Genomic DNA, 25,790 nt, shown 5'->3' with positions numbered 1-25,790 from the left:
GGAAACTTGTTTTGTCCCAAGGCATGGACGCATTATTACCTCCACTATGTGAGGTGTCCTGTGAGACACGAAGGAACAGATATATTTTGCAAACTGACACATTAGATTTGCAGCGGAATTTGTTTCCTCCAGGACTTTTTTCTGTGGCAAGAAAAAGACCTTGCGCTGTCTGTCTGGACGTCAGCCAGGCAGAAACGAGTCTATCTTTTAATCTTGCGGCTAATTAAAAGCGATTGTGACTGCAGAAATATCCCTATCTCCCTAATATCTCTATTACCTCTGATTATTACATGCAAGATGGGAGATGTAGGCTAATTAATAGAGGCAATCTGTTGGTGAGATTAATGGAATGGCAGGCCCGTCGAAGCGAAGCGATGGGAATGCAGATAGTGGGGGAAAAAAATAATGAAAGCGAGAAGGAGAGAGGAAAAAAGAGTCGGTGGGGAGGTTTATTATCAGACCATGTGATATCTTCATGTTATATGGATTTAGAGATCTTAATGGAAAAGAGGTTTCATTCCCACAGTATCGGGACTAAAGCAGTTGGCTCTTACTGTAAGTTATGTTTTATGGAAATCTAACTGATTGCAACTTAAGCATCAATTTCGAATCCACCATGAACCAGATCAGCATGTGTTATGTTTAGTATCAGACGGTTCAACTTCAGTTCATCTTTTGATTCCTTCTTGAGTTACAGTATAGTTTGCAACTTATTTTTCACTCAGATGCGTTCAGAGGTCACTGGAAACTATGTAATCAATGATGACAGCCGTGTGTAACAAGTAAAGGGAGTTTATATATAGATATGATGTGCTAGTGGAGCCGGGTGTCAGACGAGCAGTCAGAAATTTCAACGCCCTGAGAAATCTATTTTCTCAATCAGCGTCTTAGTTTGAGTGATGGGTTCTACGTGAACAAAAGTTTCTGCCAAAGTTGGAACAGTTCAGTAAGTCAAAATGTCGAGAATAAAGTCGAAATGTCGAGAATGAACTTGACATTTCAAGATTAGAGTCGACCTTCTGAGACGGCATCAGACAGGGCATACGACTGCCTCAACAAAATGCCTCGTGTAGGTGAACCGGTGAAACTGTACTTCAGAATCGGGTTTAGTAACAAAGACATTACTTCTGTTTTAGCTCATAAACTCAGTGTAGTTGTCAGTATTAGGACTTTGAAGAGAGTGTTACACTACACATACATCGTTACGCTCCAAGGATGTAGTAATGGCAGAGACCGTAGGCTTGGGCAGCTCGTATAGCTGGATTTGATGGACCAGAAGAGTTGACTTTATTATCGGCATTTCTGCTTTATTCACAAAATTGTATTTCACCTCTATTCTCAACATTTCCACTTTTTTCTTGAAGTGCAAGAAAAAAACTTCCTCCTCTGATTTTTTTCCTCACCTCTGGCCCTAATACTCTTCTGTAAGTAAGAGTATTATGTCGAGGAGTTTGCCATTTATAGCAAAGCTAGTGCAGCTGGATTTGGCAGGAAAGGTTCTGCTCTTTCAAGGAAACTTTCGAGGATCTCAGACAAGGATTCTCTTTTTGAAATTTTGTCTCTTTCATAACAGATGGTATTCGTTGTAATTGTCTAAATTATTTTATCTTTTGGAATGAATTTACTTTTACTCTTAGTTTTTACAGTAAAGCACTTCATAACTTTGTTTTTTGAAAGTTGCTATAACTTCATGCACTGTCAGATGAACAGAGACTGAGAGTTGGCGGGTGAACAATATACAGTAATGGACAGTAATGGATTATGACGTATTTATTTTGGCTTTACAAAACTAAAGAAAACAATCTTTTTTACACAGAGTAAAGTTACAAATCTTAAATGTTGCATATGTGAGCGATGCAGCTTTCACAGATAACATTTTAGGGGCTTTGAAGCTTCAGTGAGAATCCCATGAATATTCGAGGCTTTGACAGCGTATAAGGAAGCGAGTGTTGAGTCTCTTTTGGTGCAGCCTCTGCCACTGGAGTCTGGACCCAAGGGAGACGAGCTGGTGCCACTGGTATCAGCTAAAAGGGATACTTTTAAGTGAACACATAAAGTTCAACAATGGTTTATATATGTGATGTTACTGCAACACGCCATATTTTTTCAAACTAATGCCTATAAATGTACAGTATTATTATAAGGGGGGACTATGCTGCTTATGATCACATGAGTACTTAACATTTGCCTTTGTTAAACTGCTTAACTCATCATTAAAAATGAATGCACAATCCAAGCTTTGCATTTGGTCACTCTAAAACCCCTTTCACACAGGACAAATAAAATAACCCCTAATACCAAGTGGCTTTTTGTGTCACTGTGTTTATTGGCTCCAGTCCTGATCAGCAGGGATGAAAACATGACACCTGGCTGAACATGCTCATTGTTGTTCCTTTTTCAGTTTTAGAAGTTGGCGCGTAAATCCATCCGCCTCAGTCCCATCAGCATCGGAAAATCATTCAGTTTGAAAGAGAGACTACTGTAAAACATAAAACATGCTGATGGCCTCCATGCTGCTATTTTTACCGTTCTCTGTTTTTAAGACGCGCTTGTGACGTCAGACATGACACACTAGAGAAAAGAAAGGCAAACTCACTCATCTACCGGCAATGGCAAAGGAGTCTTCAGCTGAGAGATTAAAAAACATGCATATATACGCTAATTTGTTGTAAAAATTGTATAACTGTCTGTCTAATTCCATTAAGTGACGAGCTCTGAGGGTGGAGATTGCAACCATAAACTATGTTGTCCATTCAGTGTTAAAAAATCTGAGTTGCAGCAGTGATTCTGGGATTCTGTTGGGAGAACTTATCCCCCTTCATAAAAAGTAAATGATTATTAAATACCAAATACAGTACCAGAATTACAGCACATGAGGAGGTTGGATCGGTGGAGGGAGCTGCAGTGATGTTGGTGGGTCAGGTTAAAATGGCCGTGTTGCATACCTTCATGAAAATCAGTGCATGTTAAGAGCCACACAGATGTGCAGCTGCCAATCAATCAATCAATCAATCTTGTGCAAAGAAAATGATTCTTTTACATATCTCCATGTGAAAATCAGGATTTTGCAATATTCGATTCACAGTTTCATGACAGTTGGTGGGTTGTCTGCTTATGTTGCCAGGCTGTTGTCAATCAAATTGAGCTAACCCCACACAGTCCTGGTGATGCAGATTAGCATAGTTTTTAAACACCAGTGCTAATAAATGCCAGTTTGACAGATAATAATTAAGGATGTTTTTAATAACCTTAAGTTTGATATTTGCTTATCTAGTTACGAGTATCTAATGTTCATAGAGAAATACTTAAGGTTCTTAGATAAAGTTATGTGGACTCAGTGAAAATACACAGGTGAATGTAACTAAAAAATAGGAATGGACAAAAGGTCTAAAGGTTTGTGAAACGATGAACATTATACCCAAACAGTAGCTCAAATTAAAAATGAAAAAAAGCCCTGAACTCAATTAGAAACAGAATTGCAGAAATAAGTCTTAGCGAGAGCATGAAAGCCGGAGGCTCTGAAGACAGAATGAACCTTGAGGGTATTCCCTTTTAAGACCACATCAAGTATTTAACATCAGCGTGAACTCTGAGCCCTCCCTCAAATCTCAGCCTCTGGCCCACCATTCATTAAAACGCTGGCACTGGATCGGACGTGGCTTTTTTGTTCTTTTGTAATAAATGCAACCACTTAGGCTGTTTTCTGTCGCCTGGGCTTAGAATATTAATTAGTTTGTAATATTACTTGCAACTATATAGCGTTGTACTAAGTGAGAGCCCTATTGTACAGGCAGAGATATAGTGTAATGTTTTATCCCGATGGAGAGCTTCAGAGACAGCGATAGAGATCCTATTACAATTCACACATTATCATCTCTCTTATGGCCCTGAAAACACACCATTATGGTGAGATACCTACTGAAGATGGACTCGTGAAAGACAGACAAAAGTGCTGCATTGAATAAATTACAAGAGAGAGTGAGTGATAAAGAGAGAGAGAGAGAACAGCAGGTGGTTGGGGCAGCAGGGATTCTTTTAAGTTCCCCCCCTTCCCTTCCTTCCTCCTCAATCTTTCCGTTTTTTCTCCTTGAGGAGGGTGACCGCTGTGATCTGGACTGTCTGTTCCCCTCTTCGTCTTCCTCCTCTCACATTTTATATAGTTCTTATCTCATTTGAAAGAAAGTGGTGCTCTGATTCAACTGTCAAATTATGCATACAGACGATGAAATATCGACATCGGCCTGTGAGCCAATGACCTGTCTAATGAGTCCCTAGTGGGAATAACAAGAGAAAGGGTTCCAGGGTTAATAATATAGAACCCTATATTGCAAAGGCACTCTTCCGTGTCACTTTGATGTTCCACATTACAATTCTTTTCCTGTTTCACTCTTGGTAATGTAATCTTTCTGAACACTGTCTTCCCTTTGCCTGCCCCCCCTCGAACTCGCTCCAAGATTAACAACCCTCCCCTTTGTACAGTAGCAATCAAAGGTACTAGACTGAGGGAAATGAAGTCCTTAAAAGGAGCCGCAGCTCAAGTCTGATCCAAATCCACATTCATTATGTTTGCACTGCAGGAGCTTGCTTTGTACTCTTCTTGCTCAATACTGCAAACTGCAAACATACACTAACTCAAACACAGCCAGGGTACAAACACAGGAGTCTCGCTGTGGGATGTAAAACTAAGAGCTAAAAAAACCTAATGACCGTAAAATGAGTGACAAACATATGTGATTAGCGTGCTTGTTTGTAGATCAGATGAGTTTTTGCAACTGGGGGAGCAAAAATAAATGAGGTATGTGCAGCATACCTGAGAGTGCACCGTCTCTGGGAGGTTAGTTTTTGACTGAAGGGAAAGACTCAAAGGAAAAAGTACCACCTACAGTAAGAATGACATTTCCATCATTGTCTACTCTCCTGCGAGCCGATGGAAGGCTGGGTGAAGTTTCGTCATCCACAAAACATTTCTGGAGCTTCACAGCAAAACGGCGTCGCAGCATTTTCCTAAACAAGTGAAGTAGATGGGGACTTGTTTTAGCATTATATTAAACTTAATCTGCTTTTTTTTAGGAGGGCGCATTGCGTCGGCATGGTACATGTCGGACAGAAACTCTGTCACAATTTGACATTTTATCCAGTTTTAAGCATAATTTTACGACTCACTTTTTTTGCTGTTTTACCAACATGTTTTAGTCAGGTAAAAGGTTTAGCTAATCGGACGTCTGGATTTTGACTTTACAACTTCACTGCAAACTCTCGAGTGCTGCTTGCTTAGCTTATTGTGTTTTAAGCCTGAAGGCTAAGCTAGCCAGTAGCACTGAGGACTTTAAGCAATCTTAATTTTGCATGTTGCTGCTTGCGCACTACTGCACTGCGTCAGCGGATGCAAGGATGCTATGCACTTCACAATTTTTGACCCTGTTTTGAACTCTCATGACTGTTTGTGTTCTCTGGACTGATGTCCCCCCTACATTACCTTGTAGCAGTAGGGTGACAATGGTGTATCCTTGTGCTAAAATAGATTGTAAAGCTTCATTTAACTGATATTTACAAATCTGCCTTTTCACCCCCGATGAGTTTGCACCGATGGTTTATTTCAACTTAGTCACCAAGAGGGTGAAGTCTCCTGGGAAAAGAGTGCCCTGCATAAAAATACACACTTAATGCCAAGGTCAGGTCACACATTACTCTCCCTGAGTCAGTGTGTGTGTCTGTGACTCTTTCTCTCCCTTTGCTCACTGCTTGTTGTGCCCCAAATTCCATTTTTGACCTAATTTTCCTGTCTGTGTTATGTGAGAGTCTTCTTGATATTTACTGAGTGAAAGACTATATTCACACACACACACACACACACGCACACACACTATGCTTTTCCATCTCTGTGTCTCTGCCTTTCCCCATCTCTTCTACCTCCTTTCTCTCCCAGTGGTGGAAATATGGCCTTGAGGGCAGGGATTACTCATGAGGGATGGTGTAGACTTATCTACTCTTGTGAGAGAGGAGCAGATAAGCTACTGTATTATGCACCTTCACACTGGAATAAATTGCAAAGCAACTCGAAGTTAGAGATACTCATTCCTCTTTGGAATACTTGCTGATATTTCTTTTTATATCTAGCTTATACAGTATTTTATAAGAGTGTATATGTTCAGTCTTGGCTCTCCCTTGCAAAAAGAGATTATGATCTTAATGAGACTTGCTGAATAAATACATTTTAACAACAAAAAGAAAAATGAAGTTTTTTTGTTTCTGATACCACTGAACGTGTGATCCTTTTCGGTACAGTCGTGATGATGATAGTCTGTAATGATGGAGAATTTGAATAATAACTGGATGCATGGTCAGACTTCTTTTTAGCCATGTTGGCGGCTCTATCGATGGCAATGTCAGTGGATCAGTCGGTCAACCACTTTGGTAAAGACTGAAATATCTCAGCTGCTATTGCATGAATTTTAATTTTTTTTTAAAACATTCATGTCTCCCTCAGGATGAATTGATTTAACTTTGAAAATGTTTCAATTAAATTCATTTTATGGTTCCCAGATGATGTATTTTACTGACTTATGTGATCCCCTGAAATTTCCTTTAGAGCCACCATGAGGTGTAAATTTATTTAGCAATTTAGCTCAAAGCACCACATTACCTATCAGCTTGTCATCAGCTTGGCTGTGGTCTTATCTTACTTCTGCACAAACATCGCTCTTGGGAATAAATCAAGTGATTTGATTGATTGATCAAGATAAGATACAGAATCTGAGCAGTTACCCATCTCAGCTAAACACATTTGGGGAAACCTAGAAAACCCCCTTTTTTGTTGAGGTGAAATAGCACAGCGAAGAAAAAAGTTGAACTTCCTCTTTTGAGTTTCTCCAGTTTAAAGGGGATAAATGAGATTGAACCGGAGGTCCCCACTAGCACTCTCTTTACACTTTATAACCTCTCTGCCTTCATCAGACCTTTTTATTCGTGAGGGTGCTGTGGTACTTCTATCTCTGAAAATCTCTCTCTCTCTGGGCCATTACTTGTTAATGGTATTAATAGCAGATCTTCCCCTTTAGGCCACAATATGGATTCATTAGAGGGTGAATGAAGACTATTATCCAGGGCAAAGTTAGGTTTTCCCAGTTTAACCGAGCACATCTCCGTGTGTGTGTGTGTGTGTGTGTGTGTGTGTGTGTGTGTGTGTGTGTGTGTGTGTGTGTGTGTGTGTGTGTGTGTGTGTGTGTGTGTGTGTGTGTGTGTGTGTGTGTGTGTTCAGTAGACTCTTAGGCAAACTGAGTTAATGGGGGGAAACCAACGGCGACCTGGAGTTTAAATGGGGGTCGTTATGTTACTGTAACATATGGGGAATGCAATGCTGGATGGCAACAAAACTGTTGGAGTCTATCTGTTCCATTAGCAACTAATTGCACTCTTTTTATACATCGGCACATTTTGTCCAAATGTTCTTTTTCGCTTTCGTATAACTTTCCCCAGTTTTCATCTCCATATTTTCCACTTCAAAGTGGTAGAGCAATTATAGATGTTAACGCTGTCTGGATTTCTCTGCACTAAACACCAAAATTCAATACAAAGTGCATTAGATCTGAGACTGCAGTGATGTCACAGCGTGGTTTGACTATCCAACAAAACCAAGAAAGTGGTGTGATCAATAAAAAGAGGGCCTTCAAACATGGCATTGCACTCAGCACGAAAGCACACGCTGCAAGGCTTTAGGCTGTTGGGAGCCCTTGGGAGGCAGTGAGTGCACCTAACAATAAAATTCAATATTTTCATGAAGGTATTTTCCTAAACCTTAACAGAAACTAATTTAAAAGCTAACAAAAATTTCACACATAAGGAAATATTACGCCGTATTTTTCGAAGTCGAATATGCATTATACCAGTTGGCAGATTAGAGCTACATGGAAAAGGGAGCAAACAGATTTCCCGCGAGGCAGCATGCACCTCAACATAAAAGACACGCATTACCTCAGAGACCGAGCTGGAGTGAGGCATACAAGTAATACATCCAGAAGATGTTGGCAAGGAAAATAAGAAGTGTAAGAGAAACCAGCCATAAAATTGCAATAAGCGTAACAACTGAAGTGACACTAGCCAAATAATGCTTCGTGATGACTTTCCTCCTCCATATCTCTCCGTCCTCTCTCACTTGCTTTCTCTCTGTCTTCATTATTGAACCGAGGAGACCGCAAACATCTAATTAGCAATATGACAGTTTCCCTCTTACTAATTAGTAAAATAAGCTTGCTGTTCTGTGAAACAAAAGGCTCAGGCCGTGTTACGGTAAATCTGGTGGTTTGACTGAAAAGCAGGTGCATAAATATTTTCAGTGTAATGTGGCTGAGAGTTGATGATGTATTTTGGTCCTGAGGGGACATGTACACAAATATCCTTGTGGGATCAGATGTCAATCACAGGCTGTGTGTGTCTGTTTGTGTTAGTAAATGTACATTGTCATGCCTGCAGGGATCCCCACAATAAGCCAGAGGTGAAAAAAAAAAACCCCAGCTCATCAATGCACCTTTTGTAAGAGGTGTGTGTCTCTGCAGGTGTGTGAGTTCTAAAGTGTCTCTCACAGTGTTTCTACGAATGCTCACAAATACACCCTGGATTTCTGTTGTATGCATTTCCTGCTGCATAACCTACTCTGCAACTGTGCTGGAATAATTACACAGGTCAGTGATGGGGTTTAGTAAGGCAATCACAACAGTTTTAAAGGACAACTTTGGTTATTTACATGCTGGGTCGACCATGGAGTCCTTGGGATTGATTGTATTTTTTTCTTTTTGTCCAGTTTGCCGGTAGCTCTGTTCTCTAAGAGAGTGTTTATACATTCAAAGGATTGATTTTAGCTTTTGGGTTCAGCTGTTAGAGCTTGAGTGGCCCTTGAGTGTGTGAAAGAGAACAGTGCTTTAAAGAGCTAAAAGAACAAGGATGCAGTCAATGGCATTGATCATGACGCTCAACAATCAAATGATCAAACAAAAGAAATAAAGTGAATGTTGAAAATAACCTGAGACTTAAACTTTCAGCTTTCTTGTGATTAAGCTTATACGGTAAATCAAATAAGATCAAATGAGAACGTCTGAAAATAAACTCAGAGAAAAAAAACCTCAGAATCAAAGAAATGCCACTTAAATACAAAACTATTAATTTAACCACACACCATCCTACAAACTACTGGGGGTGGGAATCACAGTAACTCAAAATATGATATGATAGTGTATTATCAGGGATCCTGTGATAATTTATATATTGCAAGACAATCGTCAAATGATGGATCACAGTATCTGTCAGCGATAAACTGACAAAAAAGGCTGAACTGCCAGAAAAGGTCTGGACTGAAAAGAAAACAACTCTGTGTAAATTAAGTTCACAGAAGTTTACACCCCAGCGAGTCATGAAGTAGCGACTGGTTAGTCAAACAGTCAGGGGAATCTGTTTGGAGCACCTCCATGTTTCAATAAAAATATCGATATCTGGCGCCAGTGTATTGACAATCATTTGACAAGAGGAAGTAGAACGATACATTGCCCCGTCGATACTTGGTCCCTCCCCTAATAATTAGTCGGGTCAATGTCACAGTCAAGTAAGGTAACTGCAACAGTGTTAAAGGACAATTATGGTAATTGTCATGCTGAGCTCACTATGTGATCCTCGGGATTAATTCTATTTAACTTTTGTTTTTGTTCAGTTTCCTGGTAGCTCTGTTCTTTAAGAGAGTGTTTATATTGAGAGGATTGATTTTGGCTTGTGGGCTCAACTGTTAGAGCTGTCTTGGCCCTCAAGTGTGCGATAGAGAACAGTGCTTCCAGCAAACTGGAGCTTAAAAGAACAAGCAGGCGATCAATGGCATTGATCATAGCAATCAGTAGTCAAATGATCAAACTAGAGAAATAAAGTGCATGTTGAAAATAACCCTGAAACAGAAAAGGACACTTTTTTAGGATTAAGCTCACAGTAAATCAGATAAGATCAAACAAGAGAACAATCAGCTGACAATAAACTCAAATATGCGCATAAGTTAAAGTTAATATAACAATACCAATCTGCCTGTTTCAGTCAGAGAATCTCTGCCTCCCTTGCCATTTGATTCGCTGAATATGATTTGTTTTCTAATCAGGAGCATGAATTTGAGCTGGGAATTAAACTGTGAAGTGTTTGTTATGTGAGTTATATAGCCTCCACATGCACACACACACACACACACACACACACACACACACACACACACACACACACACACACCCCCCCCCATCAACAAACATAGCATGCAAGCGTATAAACCCCATACTGTGCTGTGTCCATGTGCTGTGAAAAATATGACCAAACACACATGCACACAAAGGAATATGCTATTGATATATACGCCTGCATGCTGTGACGGTACAGCACACACTCATACACACACAGAAATAGGGCATGACCTTGCAGCACCTCGTCCACATAAATAGGAAGCTACGATCGGGCGCTTCTTCACCTTCTTCATCAGTTCCTTGTGTTTGTGGATGCTTATAAAGTTTAGAGGCAGTGAGTAACTTACTTAGGCAAACTGAAAGATGTGAAAGAATGAATTCTGGATCTGATAAACATATTTCACCCCCCTCATTCACTAATGCACCCACAGTATCGCCCTCTCCTTCCCTCATTCCCTCCCTATCTGGCAGCGGGCCAGTTTCCGAACGTGGTGATGGAGCAAAAGAAAATTGATTTCTAAAGAGCTCTGTCTGCTATTCCCGGATATGAAATATGCAACCAGTTATTAGTCTAACACTGATATTAACATAACACGACAACCGTGTCAAGATATATATTAAAGATGTCTCTCTCGCTCACGCCGAGAGAGACTTGAAATAGACTAAAAATGATAAACCGCCACTTGTTCAAAGCATGCCGAATCATTATCAATACGGCGCGATTGTGATGATATCTGCTTTGTTTGAGAGGGAAAAGAAAGACAAAAAGCTGTCTGGAAGAGGTCGGCACTGCGCTGAAGCCTCTATGAGACGGGCCGACTCAATATCTTGATCGTGTAGACAGGCACAGCGGGCGGCTCAACATTAGTTATCATGCAGCTATTAATGAATCTACACTAAGAAAGGTCAAATGGCAGACACACTGATGTACAGGGACACACAGAGACACGCACACGCATTAACAGAGAAGCAGATGAACCCATGCAAATGCTCGCTTGCACACAGTCAGCACAAAGGTCACAGTATACGGCGTGTGAGAAAGAGATATTTGAAGAGGATATGCTGCCTGTTGCTAAGGAGCACTTCTGGATGAAAATGTACACACACACCTACACATGATGCTCTATCAATCTTAAAGAAACTAGAGCAACACACACACACGTGCATGCACGCACTCGCTCAATCAATCCCTGTCCTATTGCAGAAGAGAAGAAGCAGCAGCTACTTTTCAAAAGCATCACTGCCTCATTTATTGCTCTGTGTGTGTGTGTGTGTCTGTCAGTTTGTGTGTGCGAGTGTTTATGTGCTTTATTTGTATGTATAGAGGGAAAGCAGGCACTTTTCAAGAACAACATCGCTCCTCTGTTTATTCCTCAAGGACCAGGGTAAATTATGCCAGTCGGTTAATCAGATTCTCCCCCAGATGCAGTTCAGCACATCATGAGAGACAGACGGAGGGAGAATGAAACAGACTCCTGTACTGCGAGATGGCTCAGAGCCGGCGAGAGCTGCACTGTATATGTTCCACATTATAAACATGCTGATTAACTTGATTTGTTTTTTTCTCTTTTGAATCTTAAAATCTGCACTGGGCTGCAGACAGTGTAGTGTAGGGAATCACCATGAATACAAGCTTTTACAGTTATACTGTATCCATATTTAAGATTATGTTTGCTATGTTATCACATATTCTACAAAAACCTGAAGGGGACAGCAGCGTGAAACATACAAAAATATGATGTGCAGTTATAACTACTTGGAATATGGTGCGCAGCTAAAATAGTCGATCAACACAATTTTAATAATCGATTGGCTGTAAAGTCAATTTTCAAGGAAATGCTCAAAGTTTGCTCGCTTCAGCCTCCTCAACGTGATGTCCTGCTTTTCACTGACTTAATAATATTGATATGAACATTCTAGGATTTTTTGATAAGGCTGCAATCGATCCGTGTGCTGATTATTTTCCTGATTAATCAATTAATGTTTTAATCTGCATGTCAGAAACTGTTAAAAGTGTCCGTCGCAGATTTCTGAAGCATGAGACGACGTCCTCAAACGTCTTGATGTGTACGGCTACACTCCAAAACCTAAAGATATTCAGTTTATGGTGACACGCATCACAGGGAAGAAGAAAATCAAAATATTGATAAATAATTAGCCTGTTGACCAATCGATAAAATTGATCAATCTGGCTGTAGTTTAGAACTGCAACAAGCGTTTTTGACCTCTGGTGGACATTTTTCTCTAACTTCTGTTATTTCACAGACCAAATGATTAATCCATTATTTTGCCGATTCAAAGTAAAGAAAACACTCATCTGTTGCAGCTCTGATATTGCTCTGAGACTTTGCAGCCCTGCCTGCTGCAGTGACCTGAAGTAAAGCAGAAGTCAGCGCATGCTGATCGATAACTGTATGTAGACAGAGCGTGAAGCCTCAGCTCAGACGGTTGGGCTACATGTGGAAAAATAAAAGCAGAGTATTGATGGCAGAGAGTGCTGTTTGGGGTAAATAAAGGATGGCTACATGGGATGACATAAATACACCGAACTGTTTTACTTCATGACACTTCACCGCAGTGTGTGTGAACGAGTGATATTTCCCTGTGCTCTGTGTATAAGTCCTGATGACAGGCAGGCGAGTGCTGTGTAAAGGCCATAAGCTGGTATCATGCTGCCTCTGACGCCCAGTGAGGCTGACTGGACATTCTTCCCAAGTGACAAATACTCACAGTAAGAGGGCTCTCAGTGAGATGGACAGGAGCCAGTGAAACGAGATGCATCAAGTATCAGAGCTAATCCACACTGTATCTGACATGTGTCTCATTTTCATATTTCACAGAAAGTCATTACTGACGGTGGGGCAGAGCTTGTTGTGAAAAGTTTAGAAATCATCGCTGCCTCTGGTTCAAACTACAGCAGATTGCCGACCCTCTCTATCTCATTTTGAGTTGAGCAGCAGAAGCCCACTGAGGCAAATACAGCTGACTTGTCTTGAAACGATAGGTTAATTATTTGAATAAAAAATGAACCTGCAGTGATAATCTATTAATCATTTAAATCATTTATTAAGCAGAAAAACCCACCGTTCTCTGCTTCCACCTTCTGCAGTGTAAGGATGAGCTGCTGTTATCTCGTGTCAGTGTGAACTGACTGTATGTGCACTGCTATTAGGGCAGAAAGGCATATTTTGGGACCTCATCTTGAACTCATTTCCCCAATATTTTCTGACAGTTTCTTGACTAAACAAAAAAAAAGAAAAAGAAAAGAAAATATAAGCATTAAGGGAAGACTATAATACCATGCAGCAGTAGATTGGGAGTTCAACACCATGCCTCTGTATCTGTACAGATAACAAATACAAAGTTAGCAGGCGCTGCTTCAAACTCCAGACACTATCCCAGCAGGAATCCCGGAGAGAAAATGAGTGATTTAAGGCGCCAAAAACTTTCAGAATCCTGCTTCAGCATCATCCAGACGTCAAATTACCAGGTCAATCAATACTGATCAATAATTCATCTGTTGACCAAACTCGACGGTCAGTGTTTCCCCATCACTCACCTTGCGCAGAGGCAGTGACTCCTCTCCACGACACCGACAACCATCCGCCAACTGCCTGTTTTTAATCCTTCAACGCACCTGTGCAGTAAAATCCCTCCAAACGTAGCTGGAGTGTCGGCAGGTGGTGGGTGCGCTCTCGAGTAAAGATATTTTGTTTATTTCTTTGTTTGAAATCACACCGCCTCCCTCCAAAATAAAATAAGAAGAACTCCCTCACGCTGCGCTCCGTCGTGATGCGCGCGTCCTCTGGCAACTCCTCTCCGGTCCGTAGTATCGCGGAGGGAAGAGGAAGAAACGCAGCTCTGTTGATATCATCCACTACCACTCCGACCGAAAGGAGACAAAACAAAAACAAAGTCAGCTATTCCGGGAGGGGAAGAGGAGAGGAGGAAGAAGAAAAAGTGTGCGCAGCCTTCGCCGGGATGAATGAGAGGCAGAGAGCGCGCACCGTGTGTGTCAGCGTGTGATAGTGGTGAACACACTGAACGCTGCTGGGTTCGCAGAGTGAGTGAGTGGGAGCACTGGTCGAGTGAGTAGGTTTTCCGCACGGTGCACCCACATTGGTATCATCTTACATAAAGATGAACAGAGGCACAGAGCGCGCCCAAATTCATTCAAATTCCAAACAGTGTTGCTGGAGTGTTTACAGAGGAGAGTGAAGCCTATCCAAGTGTTCATACTGCCCAGGTGCTCCATCTTCACTCCAAGACATTTCATTATCTCCTGTAACTTTATTGGAATTATGGCTTGACTGCATGGTCTCAAAATAATATACATCGCGATTGACAATATATCTCGATATTCCGAACTCTCCTCAAATACACTTCAAAATCAAAAATCAAATATCCTGATATTTTTTAACCAAATACTTCGGTATCAATATTGCGACAGTGTTGTAAGGATGATTATTTGTACTTTCACAAAATACTGCCGCACTGAGATTTTGATAAATAATAATCATCATCATCATCATCAAATGGGTAAAGGCAAGTATTGGAACAAGTAGAGCAGTCTGGTAACTAATGCAGCCTTTAAAGGACACATATTATCTCATTTTCAGCTTCATCATTTTATTTTGGGTTACTACTAGAAAAGCTTTACATGCTTTTATATTAATATATTAATATCATTTAATATTCCCCATCAGTCTGAAAGTTCCTGTCTCTTTAAGTTGCTGAATACCCAGTCTGCTCTGATTGGTCAGCTCACGCACACCTGAGCCAGCATCACTAACAACACCAGAGCAGCGGCGCTAAATCAGTTCTTACATGCCAAACTTGCCGCTAGGCATAAATTAGGAAATGTGACATGGTGACGTAATGTGATGTCACGGAGATTAAGGCAAGACTACTGATGAGGCATTTCAGGAGCAGTGTTTTCTGTGGGAGAGAGGAGCTTCTGTTTGGGCTTTTTCATTTTCAAAACCTTTTACATGCACAAGAACCTCTATAAAACAGAAGGAAAGGAACAAAACAACAAAGGCACAACAGGGTACTCAGCCCTGCTGTGCATTTTGGCTCTGCTGACCTGAAGTAATGTGTTTGTGGTAAAATAAAATACTGACCAAGTTGTGTTTTATGGTTTCCAGCCACTGGGTCGGGAGCAGTCACTGAGAGAGAGAGGGTGGCAGGAGGATTAATTAGATAGGAGTAAAGAGGAAACTATATTTCTGCTGCCCCAGTCTGTTTTTCCCCAAATCTTTTTTGCTTGTGATACACTGAGTTTGACCTCCTCAAACGTCAAGATATTATTCAGACTAGCAAGGGGAAAATCACTGTTTGGTCGCTGTGCTCACAGCCCACTGACACAGGCACAGTGCAGCCTGTTATGCGGGATGTCAGGTGCTGTGCTGTTAAGGGTTGCAAGCCTTGAAAACACAAGTAAGGAGCCACTATGATATCCTCTCCTCAGTCAATTAGCTCCTTCCTCACTGTGCTTCTTGTGGATGGGGTCTTGTAATAGGTATTGTGAGCTTCTGCTATGTTTTCCCAGCATGCATTTGACTGAAAACATTGAAGTGTCTTAGACGGGTTTAATTTACCTTTAACATTTCAATCAACAGTACAATTACTCTTGACAACTTAAGTGTTTAGAGTGGCTCTGGAGATGGTTCCTCAAGCTGATCCTGATGGTTGTAAGTGGCAAATTGTTAATAGCTTTGTCTGTTCAGGTAGAAAAGCGCTGGATACAGTCAGTGCAGTCCTTGAACTATGTGATATTTGGGCCAAAAATGTGTCGACCATTTTCATAATCGATTAAACACTTGCCATTTGATGGTTCCATATTATCAAATATGGGAACTGGTTGCTCTTCTCAGTTCTATGTCTCTTATGTCTGTAGATTGAATGCCTTTGGGATTTGGACTATTAGTCAGAGAAGACGTCATATTTGGCTAAGGGAACTTGTAACGGCCATTTGTCACTATTTACTGTCTTTTTATAGACTCAACAATAAATCAATCAAATCTAACAAAGCCCTACTTTATTGCGCCCGACCAAAGCTATGATTATTGACACAGTTGTTCATTTTTTCAAATGGCTCCAATTTCTCCTCTTCACACTGCATCCTTCTGCAGACATGTTGATTTTACACTGAGGACCTGACCAATCAACAGATAAGCTACAATGTGAGGATGAGTGAGGATGATTGTGTTGTAGTGCTGTAGGTCTAATTTAAAACTCAGACACTCTTGTTAAAACGGACAGATTCTACAAATCATTATCTGAACAAAATCCAATTGCTTCACATGAACTCATAATTCAGGAGGAGTGTTTCTAAGGAATTGGAATAAACACACGATTGGCTTTGAATCCCAGTCAAACCGAGACGAACATGACGCAGCCATGAATCAGAGTCCGACTCACAGAAACCCCACGTTTGCTGCCAGAATGCTTTCCACAGCCAACAATAACCACCCTTGATCTATCAGAAACGACATTAATTCACTGTGGTCCACAAACACTTCCCAAAGCAATCATATGCACCAAATTTAGAGCTTAGCTGAAAAGAATGACACTGCTATGCCCCCCTTTTTTTTCCTTCATAATTTTCTGTTCGATTATCCCAAGTCTTTCTGAAATGCCACATTTTCTCGCTAGTGTATGGATGTGCATTCATTCCAGCAGAATGGGCGCCTATTACACGCTTTCAGAGGCTGTGACAGCAGCCTTCAGTGAGGAAGCCAAACACTTCACAGCTCAGACAATGTACCCAGGCAGACGCACACACACATGCACACACAAGCGCGCACTCACAGAACCGAATACACACGAACCCACTGACACAATGCACATCGACGAGATGAAAGGGCCAATTTATCAAACCACCAGCCGAGGCAGGCCTGAGGACGTATAGTGCCAGCATTGGTCTGGAGAAAGAGGGCAGGATGTGCCTCTGAGTGGGTGTCTGTGTGTGTGTGTGTGTGCGTGTGGAACTTTTTTTTTTTCTCTGCCTTGACAGTAAAGTCGTTCCTCCCACTATAACATGCACTCCTGCCTTTGGGTAATTTTCTCAAATAAAATGCATCACCTTTTAACACTGCTGCCAGCTGACGTAGCTGCAAGACAGGAGAATTACAGTCCTTGTGATTGTCAGGTGCTTTAGTGTAAAGAGGAGAAAGTGTGTGTGTGTGTGTGTTAGTTTGTTAAAAAAGGCATGGGGAGCGAAGAAAGAGAGGGCGGGAGAGTTGGCGCCGGGCTCTGTCCCGCGTTATTTCTCATTAAACTGCAAGATCAATGTTCATTCTCTGAGCTTTACAGCATTTACAAGCCCGAACTAATCCACTATTAGAGAGCTGCATGACAGAGCTGCAGAGAAGGCGCAGAGCAGTGCTTGGAAAGAGAAGAAGAACAGCAACAGAATGCTTCTCACGTCTGTAAACAGTCTTTGTGTACATGTGACAGGGTTTGCACATCACGCGGTTGTGGATGGACATCGTCGCCGCACGGCATTGATCAATTGTGGGCTGTTGAATAGTCTTGAAACTGTTCATCTTTCTGGGAAGAGAGGCAGAGACGGACACAAAGAGAAAATAAATGATTGAGCACTTGATGTTCGACAAGGACAGATCTGTTGTGTGCGCAAATATTATATAAAAGCCAATGGTGAAAAATTGGAAGATTGATGGAGGCTCTTTCAGTATGACATTTAATTCACTTCAGACTTTTCATTCACTAACTTAAACCACTGATTATTTTGACAATCATCAATCAATTCTTATGAATTATTATGACCAGATTTTCCATGTGGGAGAATCGCTGTGTCTCGAGGAGCTTCTCATCCATCTGAAAGTATATGTTTACTCTGTTCTAAATGGATAGTTTTGGTGTAACAGGGTGGTGTAAATGTTTCAGACGTACACATGCTGACAAGGAGAAAATTCTTGAGGATGCACTGAATTATTAATAAAACACACAACACGCTGCAACGCCTCTGAATATCAGCATAAAATCTAAGCTTTTTGCAAATACAGACTTGAAGTACTACTAATAAAGTTTATTATGATATTACAATTAACACCGACAGACCCTCGTCTACGCTACAAATGAAACCTGTGGGGGAAAAGTAAAGCCATGTAGAAACAAATACTACAAGGGCACAGAGATATCAGCTGAGATTAAATTGATACATCAGATTTTATTTCCACTCATCCGCTAACTCCCCTAGCTGAGGGAGTGTTTATATTTAGATGTGAATATGTGTTTATGTGTGAGGGAGAACATTTCAAACGCTAGTCCCCAGATTTTGTGATGTCGGCTTCAGTGCGGTGCATCTGTTGGGTTTTGGCTGCTGGGATACTGGCCCGGTCTGCTTGATACGGCTCCAAGGTCCGGGGGCAGCCTGCCGGCACTGCCAGTTGGTGGTCAGCCCAAGCGGGGATGGGTTGCCCATTATAGTTGGAAGAAAAAAAAAGATGAAGTGAGGACAGCTCCAAGAATCATGGTCCCAGAAGTATTTACAAAACTGATATGTCTTTGTTTGTCCACCATGGGTCAGAGACACAGAAATAGACATGGAGCACTGGGACACAAACAGTGCCTGAATGTGTGGAAAGCATTAGTTAGGAGAACACAAGGATACGGACAAATATGGGTCCGTGCGCTTTCCAATAAAGTGTTTATTGGTAACAGGTGAGGGGGATCCAGAGATGGAGATCTGATTTCAGGAGCATCAGCAACTTACACACTTACCCGTCAGATCACTTACAAACAGCCATATATAGAGGACAGCTGACACTGAGAGCGTACAGAAGCAGCTAAATCAAAATTAACGTGATCTTGTCACCGCCCTGAACGCCAGGCGAGGAATAAAGAGCGAGGACAGATGCGTAATTGATATCTACAGCTTCAACTGCGACACTTAGTCACTGTCTGATTACTGTCTTCTTCCTTTTATCATCCTCAACTTATTAAAGCAGCTCAAACATAAATACCTGCTCTTAGTTTTACTGCATAGAGAGCTCCAAATGTGTGCACCTCATACCTTACATAAGCAAGATTATATTATCATAATTATATTATATCCATGAATGGCTCCTCTTAAACTTGATTCATTCAAACAATGTAATGTATTTATGTCAATTCTGCTTGTATTAAGTAATTTGTTTCTCAAATCATTAGCTTTTATTCTTTTAACTTTGTTATAAGGACACATCAAGAAATACTTGATCAAAGTGACACTGTGTGTCTTCAAACAGCTGCTGTGAACATGATTTGTGGAGAACTTCCAGAAAGATTTATGTCAGCCCTGCTGCACAAACATGATACTTGTCATCAGATGTCTGGAGCTGTATTTTTACACTAACAACACCTGCAGAATTGGAATATGCATGAGAGTCTGTCATGTGGAAGATGTGTGAGAAACAAATTATTTAGAGAGTTGTTGAGAATATTTTATCCTCTTCATACCAAAACTTGATTATCACTCAAACTCACAGTAACACGAGGTATATCTTGTTAAGTGATCATTCTTCTTTTCCCTTACAAAGTAGTGTCCAGCTACAACTACTGAAATGCTGCACTTTGCTCATTATCATGTAATTAATAGGATGCTGCTTTTGGAGAGCAGTGACATTTGTTGACCTCTAAACATGTCCGTATGTCCTGCTGCGCTTTAAAAACCGTCCTCGTTTCTGTACACTCTGGTCTGCAGTTGGTAGCTGTTGCCATCTAGAGCAAAAATGAGCATAGTGCAGTTACCATCAGTGTACCTCATACCACCCTAAAATATATTAGCTTCAAGAAAGCGTATATGTATGTGATGTGTGTAATATATGCGTGACTCTAGACAGAAATGGCAAGAAATGAAGTTGAGTGGTTCCTCGGTTGCCACTCGACCTGAAGAGGTGAAATAATCCAGTTTCTAGAGCCTCACTGATATATCAGGGTGTAGATTGGTTTATCAGGGCACTGGTGTCATTTTAGAAATGTGTGCCAATATATCACTATTGGAATATTCTACTTCAACCTAAAATAGGTATCAGCAACGGCCCCAAAAGTCAAGCATCGCTCAGACTCCAGTCTTTTCCTCTCCATGATCTTGTCATTCATCTTGCGACCCCTGAAATGTATCTCGTGACGACCTCTTGAAGGTCCTGACCTCCAGGTTGTTTACTGCTTTAGAGTGTTAAGAGTTAAAAAGGCCCAGGGTTATAAGCAGATTTGGATTCGAGTATCACAGAAACAAAATGAAATATATTGCCAAGATGGAGTCTCACAGCATTTTAATGCGATTTCATTAATCACATTATCATCGGGATAATCCAAACATACTGCACATCTCTCCATAACTTATTCTGCCAAGTTTGGTATAGCAGTATATACAAGATATAGCTTCTTATCTCTTCCACCCTGCTCTGTTGTTGGTATTTTCTTAACGTTGAGATCAACTTTGTTCTCTTAATCTTCTTGCCTCCACAGAGGTGCCAGCCAGTCATGTCAGTGTAGCTGTCTGCAGGCGATGCCTGACCTCTCAGCCCACTGCTTGAACTTTGGACGCCCTCTCTGTCTCAGCAGTTTTAAGGGAATTTAAAGTCATTTCATGGTGCTCTGCTGTTTGCGTGGTGGATTAAGAAGCATTGCCTGATATAAATTTGTGATTATGCCAGGCTGCAAAGAAACGCCCACATTCAAGTGTGTCTGTTCAAGACGAGATGTAGATATGTTGAAGTATTCAAGAAAATAAACATAGGCATTAAATCTGTAAAAATTCTTCTGGAACGCTGGTTTAGTTCCATTTATTTGTAGTGTTTTATAAATTATAGCTAAATTTTATCACTGTGGTGGAAGGAGTGCTCAGATCCTTTACTTAAATGGATCTTTTCCTTGTATGGAGGGCTGTCTGGCCCACTGTAGGGTGCATGAGAAGACACAAGATGGCACTAGAGCGCTGCAGTTTCACCTGTGGGTTGAGCAAGGACGGAAGAGAGCGTCAAGTCGAAACCTCAGAGATGTTTTATGACACACAATCAGCTGAGTGCTTCCATTTAAACCAACATTAATTAAATTTATGGCGTATTGAGTTTACACACTGGAATTGAGTTTTCTTTGCTGAAATCATTTTGAGTTGATTTACTACATCTTTTCCACTTGGTTGCCCATAATTAGACCCAAATGATTCAGCCCTCATTACAGATGTCTCCCTGGAATTTAAACACTTGTGTCGACTCACTGTGCATCTGCCTGTGCTCTTAAGTGTGTGTGTGTTCCTGGAGGAATTTAATAATGCCACAGTACATACATGCATTTACATTCTTCTTCTCTGTTCTGGTTGTGTGTTTCTCAGCCATGTATGGTACTTTTCTCCCTCGCCAAGAGTCTGTGTGAGCTCCTCTCTGGTTCTTACTGGGAGGTAGGCACATCCTGATCCCTTAAACCCCACTCTCTACCTCACCAGATCCCAGCCTTCCACTTCTCCAATCACTCCCAAGTTTTGCCTTTGTTCCAGAGGATCTTATCGAGATCTTGTTGGTATATTTAAGCAGGAATACTGTATCAAGGTTATACGTTTTCCCACAAGCATCAGATTATAAAGATGCCTACATGTACATGCACATTGTGTTTGCATGGTACAATATATACATTGGCATGCAGTTGACTTTTACTTTACACATTCATTTCTCCACAATCATTTCCAATCATCTTGAACTGTAAGCTCTACCTAGAGTCTGTGAATTTCCATTGTGTATCCATGCCGCTCCGAACAATGACATGATCCTCAAATGGCTTTATTTTTAAATCCCCAGAAATCCGTGACAACCACCGGCATAAAAGTAAAGCAGGGTAGCCCGTTCCAACAAGACATTATTCTCTTTCTTCTAAACAAAAGGGACTCGGCTTTCCAGCTAACGAGACTGAACTCATGGTCCTGTGGTCGGAACAGAACGAAAACATTTGCAGGGGCCGCAAGCTGCAGGGTCTCTGTGTGACCATGACTGTCCGAATGACATGTGTGTATATGTGTAGTCTTTAGTTTCTGAGTGTTTGTTGAGGTTTTGACCTGTGCTCAATATTTCCTCTCCAGCAGATGATGAGATTACAGGAGTGGTTTTAGGGTCTACCTGCAGCCCACAGTAGGGCTCCCGGGGACTGAGTGTGTATGTGTACATTGTGTATGTGTGCGTGTATTGGGGGGAAACTTGTGTAATCTCAATCAAAACAATACAGTGGAAAAAGTCAATAGATTCATGTTATGAAGCCAGTCATCCGGTTGCTTTCACTCACAACCACCGACAGCATGCTGACAAATACAACTGCCAGCAGTAACATCTAGGCAAAGAACACCAAAGAGAATATAAAGCATATATGTATAAAAAATACTTTTCTACAATTCCCTTTGATGGCTTTCTTCCTGTTTTTATCGTGTGCCAAATTCACGTGTTCATCACAGCCCAACAGTCTAAAGTATCAAAATTGTGTCGATAAGCTGCGTCCACATGATGCTTCCCTTTACATCTGGTGTAGATTGAAAGTTGGCCACAACAAATGAAAGGGGGGGAAATACGTTGTTTTGTGAAAGGGTGCAAGAGAAACAGTCAAAACTATAAGTCGGTGATGCTATTTTTAGGAATGAAATGTGCACATGTTTTAGGGATAGTGACAGATTTTGATTTTGGATTTATGCCTAGTGGCTAGTTTGGCCAAGTGATTTAGCACAACTGCTCTGTTGTTGTTGTTAACAGTGCTGGGTCAGGCATGTGTGGGCTGACCAATCAGAGGAGATGGGTATTCAGGAGGGCGGCCTTGGTAACCCAAAATACAATTTAGACCTCAAAATGGGCATAATATGTCTCCTTTTAAAAGGTAGAATAACTGAAGCATACTGATTGTTTTGACTTTTAATCATTCTTGTATTTTCCATTTTGACTCTGTTGATGGTGTCAAAACAGTCTGTGCTCGTGGCTGCTAATCAATCTCCAGGCTCCAATATTGATCAGTCAAAACGTTTGGAAGCAAATTGCAAATTTTTCTCTAATTTTGCTGCCAATTTGTCTGCATGTCAGCTCAAAAATCTGCTGATAGACCACAATTGCAATATGCTTCCTTTAGGGTGGGTCATGAGAGGTCAACTTTTTTAGGACAAGAAGCAAAAATTTGTTCTTGGCGAAAGGGAATTTGATACAGTACGTGGAAATGTGTCAGACACACCAGCCAGCTGAAATGAACGCTGAATTAAAGCTGCTAAATGAACCGCTGTAATGAAACCAAAATGTGTTCCACGAAGGCGAATTTTAAGTTTATTTTAATTGCAAACACTCAATCTTTCATTCTCCATCACTCCTCAAACAGTCATATTGTAAATGTGACAATACTCCACCCTGCCCTGCTCGTTGGGACCTGCGGTGCATACTTCTTACCGTGTTCCTATAGGTCAGCCAAATGGCCAATTTGGCCTGACCAAACAGAAAATTTAATATTACACCGCAAGTGTTTAAACAGACAGTCTGAGAGAAATGGAAGTGGTGGCTCGTTAAAGACAAACAGAATTACCTGTGAGGGCTATGCTAACCTCAATGTGTGTGTACTTTGTGAGTGTGTACCCGTCCACTTGTGTGAGTGTGTGACTGTTATTCCACTAATTCAATATCCATCATTTCCTACAGTTTTCTCCTACGTTCTGGTGTGTTTTGCCAAGATATGATTGACAGCTGCTGAGCCAAACCGGTTCACTCTGATGTGTGTTTGTGTGTTTGGCCCTCGCTCAATTGGTCTGCAGTCAGTGATTTATGTCTCTCAGGCGGACGCACAGTTGGGCATCCGGGGGGAAAATGTCAGACGACGCAGAGATCAGCGATGTGATTTCTGTGTGTGTGTGTGTGTGTGTTACAGTACGCTTCAATGATGTCTCTCAGGTGAGTGTGGATCTAAGGTGTCGAGGGGAAAAGCCTGCCTTCCTGCTACTCTACTTTACATCCATCATAGCTGCTGATAACGAGCTGTTTGCTTAATTGCGCCTGGAGATCCATCATGCAGAAGACCGCTGACGGCACCGTCACATGAGCTCTCATGAGCCGTGAGTCCCCTTGTTTCACATCTGCCCCTCTGAGGCTGTCCTTAGTTTATTTACTGTACAGCAGAAGGCCTCGTTTGCCTGTCCACTCTGACTGTGGGACTACTGTGTAGCACTTCTGTAAAAAAGTTGATCACATAAAGAAGGGTATTTTCAGATTGTGCCTATTATGCTTTGTTTCCCCGTATTGTGCGTGTGTGTGTTCCCATGACTGGGTAGATGAGCACATGGTCATGTTCTGTGTGTGCCTCCATGTGGGTATGCTGTATATATAAGCAGAGTGCTACGTGTGTGTTCTGGCCTGCTAATGAAAATGTGTTCCTTACTGACGTGGCATTTGGAACAAGTAACGTGTTTAGTGAGACAGAGACGTGTGTCATCAGCCAGGGACAGGGTGGGGAGGAGATTTATGGGGTGCTGAGACTGACTCATGTCGCTAATGCTTATGTAGGCTTGGAGATAAAGAATAATCATAAACACTTATAGCCAACAACCTCCCAACAGACATCCAAACAACACACAGCCAATACATACATACTGTACGCACATTTTACAGCTTTCACACACTCACAAGTGACCACACACACGGATGGACGTTTTTTCCCGAATGCTTATAGGACACGGCATTGCCATTCTCCTGTCCACACAGCACTGACACATTCTAAATGAACAGACGGGGAGAGGGAGGGTTGAAATGTATTTTATATGTTATGATTTATTAGCTGCAGATGGACTATTAAATTGTTACCACCCTGACCAGAACAGTTAGGATGCAGATTGAATCATCACTCTGTACCGTGTCCTGCACTGCCCACAGGCTTTCCAGAGCCCAGGTGCTTTTCGCTATCCTGCCGCAGCGTGTGTTGACCATGACGGCTGCACTCTGGCTCGCCTCAGGCCTGCGGGTCTTGGTTAGGTCCAGATGTGGTCTTTGGGCCCTGGATGATTGGTAATGGAAGGCCAACTGGACTTGGCTAGCGTCTTCCCAAGGACCCCCACTGGGCCAGAAGTGAGGGCTAGGCAGGGTCACAGGATTCAGATAGAGCAGGGTGTCATTGCTGTTTGATGATGCAATGGGTAGTTCCGCCTTGCAAGTGAATTGGTCCGATGGGTGTCCCAACCATGCTTTATGTGTCTGTAAAGTGCACTGAGGTGTGTTTTATGGTTTGTTTTCAAGCTGCCTACAGTAGTGGTAACCAAGGAACTATTGAACTTCATTTAAAGCCTTTACTTTTCTTGTCATTTGTGTGTCTGACATGGAAAGAAAACTCTACAGGGAGCTCACATGTTCCTACAAAAGCTAATAAAGCTAGTAAATCTCTTTAAGGTGTTCTTTATCATCATTCCTGTACTTTGATGAAGCTTACTTTTTTAAATTATATTACATTCAGTATAAAGACGGCTGGCAGAAGAACTGGAGGTTTGGAAAATTGAGGAGATTAAGAGAGCTAAAATAAAAAGTTTGAAAAGGAGGGCAAGTTGAATCAAAGATGACTTCAGCTGAAACCTTAGTATTTGGAATAAAG

General features: G+C 41.4%; 1 protein-coding gene and 1 long non-coding RNA gene across 3 annotated transcripts in view; one reads left to right on the top strand and one right to left on the bottom strand.

The window, feature by feature from the left end:
* The window catches only part of LOC311270914 (zinc finger matrin-type protein 4), a 58,286-nt gene extending 44,031 nt beyond the window's left edge, over positions 1 to 14,255 (bottom strand). The window contains exon 1 of the mRNA XM_084376159.1: positions 13,759 to 14,255. The gene's annotated coding sequence lies outside the window, so the exon portion shown is untranslated. The remainder of the gene's footprint in view (positions 1 to 13,758) is intronic.
* Positions 1 to 25,790, top strand: part of LOC311270916 — a 167,679-nt gene that overhangs the window by 80,654 nt on the left and 61,235 nt on the right. The gene's annotated exons all lie outside the window — the stretch shown is intronic.

Source organism: Pagrus pagrus (assembly GCF_965226575.1).
Source record: "Pagrus pagrus genome assembly, chromosome: 15".
In the NCBI taxonomy this organism is placed as follows: domain Eukaryota; kingdom Metazoa; phylum Chordata; class Actinopteri; order Spariformes; family Sparidae; genus Pagrus; species Pagrus pagrus.
The sequence above is the reverse complement of the archived record's forward strand: the minus strand, read 5'-3'. Positions and strand labels throughout refer to the sequence as shown.